The sequence below is a fragment of the Callithrix jacchus genome, chromosome 9, assembly GCF_049354715.1.
Source record: "Callithrix jacchus isolate 240 chromosome 9, calJac240_pri, whole genome shotgun sequence".
NCBI classification, from domain to species: Eukaryota; Metazoa; Chordata; class Mammalia; order Primates; family Cebidae; genus Callithrix; species Callithrix jacchus.
Genome location: NC_133510.1, coordinates 22,822,254 through 22,829,685, shown reverse-complemented (window position 1 = coordinate 22,829,685; position 7,432 = coordinate 22,822,254). Strand labels below are relative to the sequence as shown.

The 7,432-nt window shown below is 44.4% G+C and overlaps 1 pseudogene; it reads left to right on the top strand.

Moving 5' to 3' along the window:
* The first annotated feature begins 1,130 nt into the window (after window positions 1-1,130).
* LOC108593108 (large ribosomal subunit protein eL37-like) lies at window positions 1,131-1,469 on the top strand (annotated as a pseudogene).
* Window positions 1,470-7,432: the final 5,963 nt, after the last annotated feature.

Genomic DNA, 7,432 nt, shown 5'->3' with positions numbered 1-7,432 from the left:
ACTATTTTCATAAATATCAGTTGTTTAAAGAAAGAGGCAGCCAGGCTGGGCAGGGCCCATCTTCTTAATTCTAAGACAAATAAATTTTATCCAGTACTACTTCAAGTGTGATTATCCAAGGATGAATGACATAAGCATCTTCAGGAAGTCTGTTAGACATGCAAATTCTCGATTCCACCCCAGACCTGCTGAGTCAGAATCTCGGCAGAGTGGGATCAGGAAATCTGTATTAACAAGGCTTTGAAGTGACTGTTAAAAATTTTAGAAGCATAATTGGTAAACAAGCCCTAAGCAAAGTTCCAGATTCTAAGGCGCTGCTCCGTTTAAGAATTCCCATCGATGCTGTCATGTTGCTCTTCCTCAGCAGCTATGCACTCTTAAATTCTGCCTCTTGCACCATACTAAAAGTTTAAAGATGAACTAGAGCTAGTTTTTCTTTTGCAAAGTAGAAGAAAGTAGTAAAAAGTAGAAAATAAAAATGAGTAAACCAAGCACATTATTTTTTGAGAGAAGGTCTTGCTATGTTGCTCTGGCTGGAGTTCAGTAACTGGCTATTCACAGGTGCCACCCCACTACAGATCAGCACTGAACTTACATGGGAACCATGTTGGTCCGAGACCAGTCTGACCAACATGGAGAACTCCCCTATCTACTAAAAATAAAAAATTAGCTGGGCATGCTGGCCAATGCCTGTAATCCCAGCTACTCTGGAGGCTGAGTGAGGCAGGAGAATCATGAGAATCTGGGAGGCGGAGGTTGCAGTGAGCTGAGATCTCACCATTGCACTTTGGCCTGGCAACAAGAGCAAAATTCCTGTCTCAAAAAAAAAAGTATTCATCATTGATCTGAAATTCAAATTTAACTGGACATCCTGTTTGTGCTCAATGTGGCAACCCTACCTATTTCCATCATATTAAGAATAAATTACTTCCCTTCAAAACACATCACACAACTTTAATTTTCTAGGTAACATTATTTTGTCCTGCTATTCATGTTCAGATTGTCAGAGAAACCAAAAGGAACCAATGTTTTGGATATCTTTTATAGGAATACTGAAGGAACTATAGGATAAATCCCAGAAGTTTAACTTCTACTATTCCCAAATGTATCTGTGACTCTCAAATCCTCAATCCTAATTTTAGTTAAGAACTGTTGCTTTCTAGTCCTGGTCGCAGAAGCAGGATGATGAAGGGAATGTCATCGTTTGGGAAGCATCGTAATAAGACGCACATGTTGTGCTGCCACTGTGGCTCCAATGCCTACCACCTTCTGAAGTCGACAAATGTGTCTACTCCGCCAAGCACAAGAGAAAGTATAACTGGAGCACCAAGGCTAAAAGACGAAATACCACCGGGACTGGTCCAATGAGGCACCTAAAAATTGTATACCGCAGATTCAGGCGTGGATTCCATGAAGGAACAGCACCTAAACCCAAGAGGGCAGCTGTTGCAGCATCCAGTTCATCTTAAGAGAATTTCACCGATTAGTCACACAATAAATGTTCTGGTTTTAAAAATAATAAAGAAAAAAGAATTGTTGGCCCGGCGCGGTGCCTCACATCTGTAATCTCAGCACTTTGGGAGGCCGAGGCGGGCAGATCACAAGGCCAAGAAATCAAGACCATCCTGGTCAACATGGTGAAACCCCATCTCTACTAAAAAATACAAAAATTAGCTGGGCGTGGTGATGCACGCCTGTAGTCCCAGCTACTTGGGAGGCTGAGGCAGGAGCATTGCTTAAACCTGGAGGCGGAGGTTGCAGTGAGCCAAGCTCGCGCCACTGCACTCCAGACTGGCGCCTGGCGACAGAGCAAGACTCTGTCTCAAATAAATAAATAAATAAGAATAGTTGGCCAAGCGTGGGGGCTCCTGCCTATAATCCCAGCACTTTGGGAGGTCAAGGTGGACCGATCATGAGGTCGAGAGATCGAGACCATCTGGGCCAATACGGTGAAATCCCGTCTCTACTAACAATACAAAAATTAGCTGGGTGTGGTGGCAAGTGCCTGTCGTCCCAGCTGAGGAAACAGAGGCAGGAGAATCACTTGAACCTGGGAGGCAGAGATTGCAGTAAGCGGAGATCATGTCACTGCACTCTGGCCTGGCAACAGAGCGAGACACTGTCTCAAAAAACAAACAAACAAAAAATGCGGTTTCAAAAATGATTGTTTATGTATTTTTACAAATGAACCTTGTGAATAGATATGTTGGTGATATCTTACAATGGGAATTAAAAATTTTACAGCTAGAAAGGACCTTGCAGGTCATCTAATTCTTAGCCTTCCCAGAGCATGACTCTGAAACTTAACCATGAACTGATATCTCCAGGCAATAGAGGACTTTGTAGACAGGGATTCTTGTACCTACTGCCTGGAGGATGTCAACCTGCTTATTTTCCCCTTGTCTTGCCTATGCTGCTGCACAGATACCTCTTCTGTTTTTCTTAGGCTTTAAATCTTATCTATGGCTCCACAGTGGCTGCAGTAAAAGCCAAACAGGAGAGGGAGAGTGATACGGATCAATGAGGGATGAATATAAGCATGCCCAGACATGGGGCCTGAGGAAACAATAGTTCACTCCAACATGGCAGAGAGAGGGAAAGGGCAACACACACAGGCTTCTTGCAGGAGATGGACTGAAGTTACTCATAGTTATTTCAAGACCAGTAGAATTCAAGGTCAAAAATCCTAAAGAAGAAGGAGCAAATGCAAAGTTGTCAGCGCCTGATCTTGCAGTGAACACATTCTTTTGCCTCTGTTATGAAGAAACAAACTTATTCTAGCTGAAATGTTTTTTAGATTTGCTACTAAGAGGAAGGCAACCAGACCTCAGAAAGGCTTTTCTCCAATAGCAGATAGCACATATCTAGAAATGCAGCAATGGCTTTGAGAGATAAGAATGTGATATCTCAGGCCAGGCACAGTGGTTCATGCCTATAATCCCAGCACTTTTGGAGGCTGAGGCAGGAAGATCATGAGATCAAGAGGTCAAGACCATCCTGACCAACAAGGTGAAACCCCATCTCTACTAAAAATACAAAAATACCTGGGCATGGTTGTGAGTGCCTGTAGTTCCAGCTACTCGGGAGGCTGAAGTAGGAGAATCACTTGAACCCAAAAGGCGGAGGTTGCTGTGAGCTGAGATCATGCCAATGCACTTCAGCCTGGGTGACAGAGCAAGACTCTGACTTTAAAAAAAAAAAGGGGGGGGAGCCGGGCATGGTGGCTCACGCCTATAATCCCAGCACTTTGGGAGGCCGAGGCAGTGGATCACGAGGTCAAGAGATTGAGACCAACCTGGTCAACGTGGTGAAACCCCGTTTCTACTAAAAATACAAAAAATTAGCTGGGCATGGTGGCGTGCGCCTGTAGTCCCAGCTACTCAGGAGGATGAGGCAGGAGAATTGCTTGAACCCAGGAGGCAGAGGTTGCGGTGAGCTGATATCGTGCCATTGCACTCCAGCCTGGGTAACAAGAGCAAAATTCCATCTCAAAAAAAAAAAAAAGTGATATCTCTTTATGAGTATACAGAGAACAGTGCCAGGAGAGCCGAATATATGGTAGTTGATCATTAAATGTTTATTGAATTAAAACTCCAAGGTCAGATTCTGTGTTACTTTTCTTGCTTTATCATAGCTATTTCCTTTTTTTTTTTTTTTTTTTTAAAGATGGGGTTTCACCATTATGGGCAGGCTGGTTTTGAACTCCTGACGTCAGGTGATCCACCCACCTCAGCCTCCCAAAGTGCTGGGATTACAGACGTGAACCACCACTGTCACAGCTATTTCTTTTTTTTCGTCTTCTTTTTTTCTTTTATATATCTACGTCTTATTTTTCCCGTCTGTGTTGAGGGCAAATGAAATCAAACAATCATGAGTTCTGCCTCTCAAGGAAGTTTACTGGAAAGCTGAAGTTTGGATTAAACGTACTTTTCATGCCTGAGATTCTGAGCCACTGCCAGTACTTCGTTCAGTCCTCGTCATCTCTTTGTATAACAGCCTTCTTACTAGTTTCTACAGTATAGTCAGTAATCTTTTTTTTTGAAATAGAGTCTCCAGGCTGGAGTTCAGTGGTGACATCTCAGCTTACTGCAACCTCTGCCTCCCCGGTTCAAGTGATCCTTCTGCCTCAGCCTCCCGAGTAGCTGAGATTACTGGCTCCTGCCATCATGCCCAGCTAATTTTCTGTATTTTTAGGAGAGACAGGTTTTCACCATGTTAGCCAGACTGGTCTCAATCTCCTGGCCTCCTCATGATCCACCCACCTCAGCCACCCAAAGTGCTGGGATTACAGGCGTGAGCCACCCCACCCCACCTTTTTGTCGTTGTTGTTGCCCAGGCTGGAGTGCAGTGGCATGATCTTGGCTCACTGCAACCTCCGCCTTCCAGGTTCAGGCTATTCTCCCACCTCAGCCTCCCAAGTAGCTGGAACTACAGGCATGCATCACCCTGCCCAGCTAAATTTTGTATTTTTAGTAGACAGGGGGTTTCACCATGTTAGCCAGGCTGGTCTTGAACTTCTTTTTCTTCTTTAAAGACAGGGTTTCACCATGTTGGTCAGGCTGGTCTTGAACTCCCGACCTCAAGTGATCCGCCCACCTTGGCCTCCAAAGTGCTGGGATTACAGGCCTGAACCACTACGCCCAGCCAGGTCTCAAACTTCTAACATTGTGATCTGCCTGCCTTGGCTTCCCAAAGTGCTGGGATTGCAGGCGTGAGCCACCGCGCCTGGCTCACACCCCTACTACCTCTTGCCTGAATTATGTGTGTCTCCCCATGTTCCCCCTTCAAGAGCAGAAGTCGTGCACTGCCTGGCTCTGGGCACCACCAGTTACATAAACTCCAGTGTGCATGCAGTCAGACACAATTTGCACAGTCATATGCAGTGTCCCCACAGGAAGTTATGAGTGTTATAAGTTTCCTATACTTCCTCTCTAATGGATCATAAACACTCAGGAAAGCATGGTTGTATCCCAGGGTTGGAAAGAACAAGAGCAGAGGGACATTTAAGCTGGACCTTGAAGGGTGTGTCAACAGACAGAAAAAGTAAATAACATATTTCAAGCAGAGAAAATTATAAGAAAAAGAACACAAAGGTAGTCTGGTGTGAACAGATTGGATAGGAGTGAGTAAATATAAATTAAGATAAATTGTATAAAGCCCTGAGTGCTACATTAATGAATATGAATTTTATTCCCTTGGCAGCAAGCCACTGAAGAGTTTTGAGCACTACAATGATATAATCCAGTCTGTGTTTAAATGTATTTTCTACTGAGTATTATTTTTTGCTATAAAACAAAGCATGTTTATTTTTAAATTTTTAATTTTATTTTTTATTTATTTATTTATTTATTTATTTTGAGACGGAGTTTTCCCCTTGTTACCCAGGCTGGAGTGCAATGGCGCAATCTCGGCTCACCGCAACCTCCGCCTCCTGGGTTCAAGCAATTCTCCTACCTCAGCCTCCCGAGTAGCTGGGACTGCAGGCTGTGCCACCATGCCCAGCTAAGTTTTGTATTTTTAGTAGAAACGGAGTTTCACCATGTTGACCAGGATGGTCTCGATCTCTTGACCTCGTGATCCACCCGCCTCAGCCTCCCAAAGTGCTGGGATCATAGGCGTGAGCCACACAAAAAATATCTGGGGGCTGCGTGAGGTGGTTTACGCCTGTAATCCCAGCACTTTGGGAGGCCAAGGCAGGCAGATCACAATGTTAGAAGTTCGAGACCTGGCTGGGCACAGTGGCTCAGGCCTGTAATTCCAGCACTTTGGAGGCCAAGGCAGGCAGATCACCTGAGACTGGGAGTTCAAGAAACCCTGTCTGTACTAAAAATACAAAATAACCCAGGCATGGTGGCACATGCCTGTAATCCCAGCTACTCAGGAGGCTAAGGCAGGAAAATCACTTGAACCCAAGAGGCAGAGCTTACGGTGAGCCAAGATCACGCCATGGTACTCTAGCCTGGGCAACAAGAGGAAAACTCCATCTCAAAATAAAAAAGAGAAAAAAGAATTAGGGCCAGGCACAGTGGCTCATGCCTGTAATCCCAGCACTTTGTAAGACAGAGGCAGGTGGATTTCTTGAGCTCAGGAGTTTGAGACCAGCTGGGCAACGAGCTGAAACCCTGTCTCTACAAAAAATACAAAAATTAACCAGGCATGATGGTGAACACCTGTAATCCTAGCTACTGGGAGGCAGAGGTGGTAATGAGCCGAGATAGAGTCACAGCATGCTAGCCTAGCAACAGAGCAAGATTCCATCTCAAAAAAAAGGAAGATGCTACAAAAATACACACACACACACACAGAAAAAATATATACCTAGATGTTTTCTTTTTTTATATATATACCTAGATGTTTTCAAATCAATATATACTGATATTTCTTTCATTCTTTTTTTTTTTTCTGAGACAGAATCATACTCTGTCTCCTGGGTTCAAGCAATTCTCCTGCCTTAGCCTCCCAAGTAGCCAGGACTACAGGCATATGCCACCACACCTGGCTAATTTTTATATTTTTCTTTTTCTTTTCTTTTTTTTTTTTTGAAACAGAGTTTCGCTCTTGTTACCTAGGCTGGAGTGCAATGGCGCAATCTCGACTCACCGCAACCTCCGCCTCCTGGGTTCAGGCAATTCTCCTGCCCCAGCCTCCTGAGTAGCTGGGACTACAGGCACGTGCCACCATGCCCAGCTAATTTTTTGTATTTTTAGTAGAGACAGGGTTTCACCATGTTGAGGATGGTCTCAATCTCTTGACCTCGTGATCCACCTGCCTCGGCCTCCCAAAGTGCTGGGATTAGAGGCTTGAGCCACCGTGCCCGCCCTATATTTTTCTTCAAAACCAGTTTTTACTGTGTTGGCCACACAGATCTCAAACTCCTGACCTTGTGTTCCTCCCGCCTTGGCCTCCCAAAATGCTTGGATTACAGACATGAACCATCGCGCCCAGCTGATATTTCATTCTTTTTAATGTATTTTATTGTATGTATAGTATTATTTTTTTTTTTAGAGACGGGTTTTCACCATGTTGGCCAGGATGGTCTTGATCTCTTGACCTCGTGATCCACCAGCCTCGGCCTCCCAAAGTGCTGGGATGACAGGCGTGAGGCACTGCGCCCGGCCCTGTATAGTACTTTATTGTATGACAACACCATTGATTCATTCTACATTTTTTTTTTTTTTTTTTTTTTTGAGACAAAGTCTTGCTCTGTTGCCCAAGCTGGAGTACAGTAGCATGATCTCGGCTCACTGCAACCTCTGCCTCCCAGGTTCAAGGGACTCTCGTGGATCAGCCTCCTGAGTATCTGGTATTACATACACCCACAACCATGCCCAGCTAATTCTTTTCTTTTTAGTAGAGATGGTTTTTTTTTTTTTTTAACCGCAATCAGAAGTAGAAATGGGTCGTTTTTTTGTTTTGTTTTTGAGATGGAGTT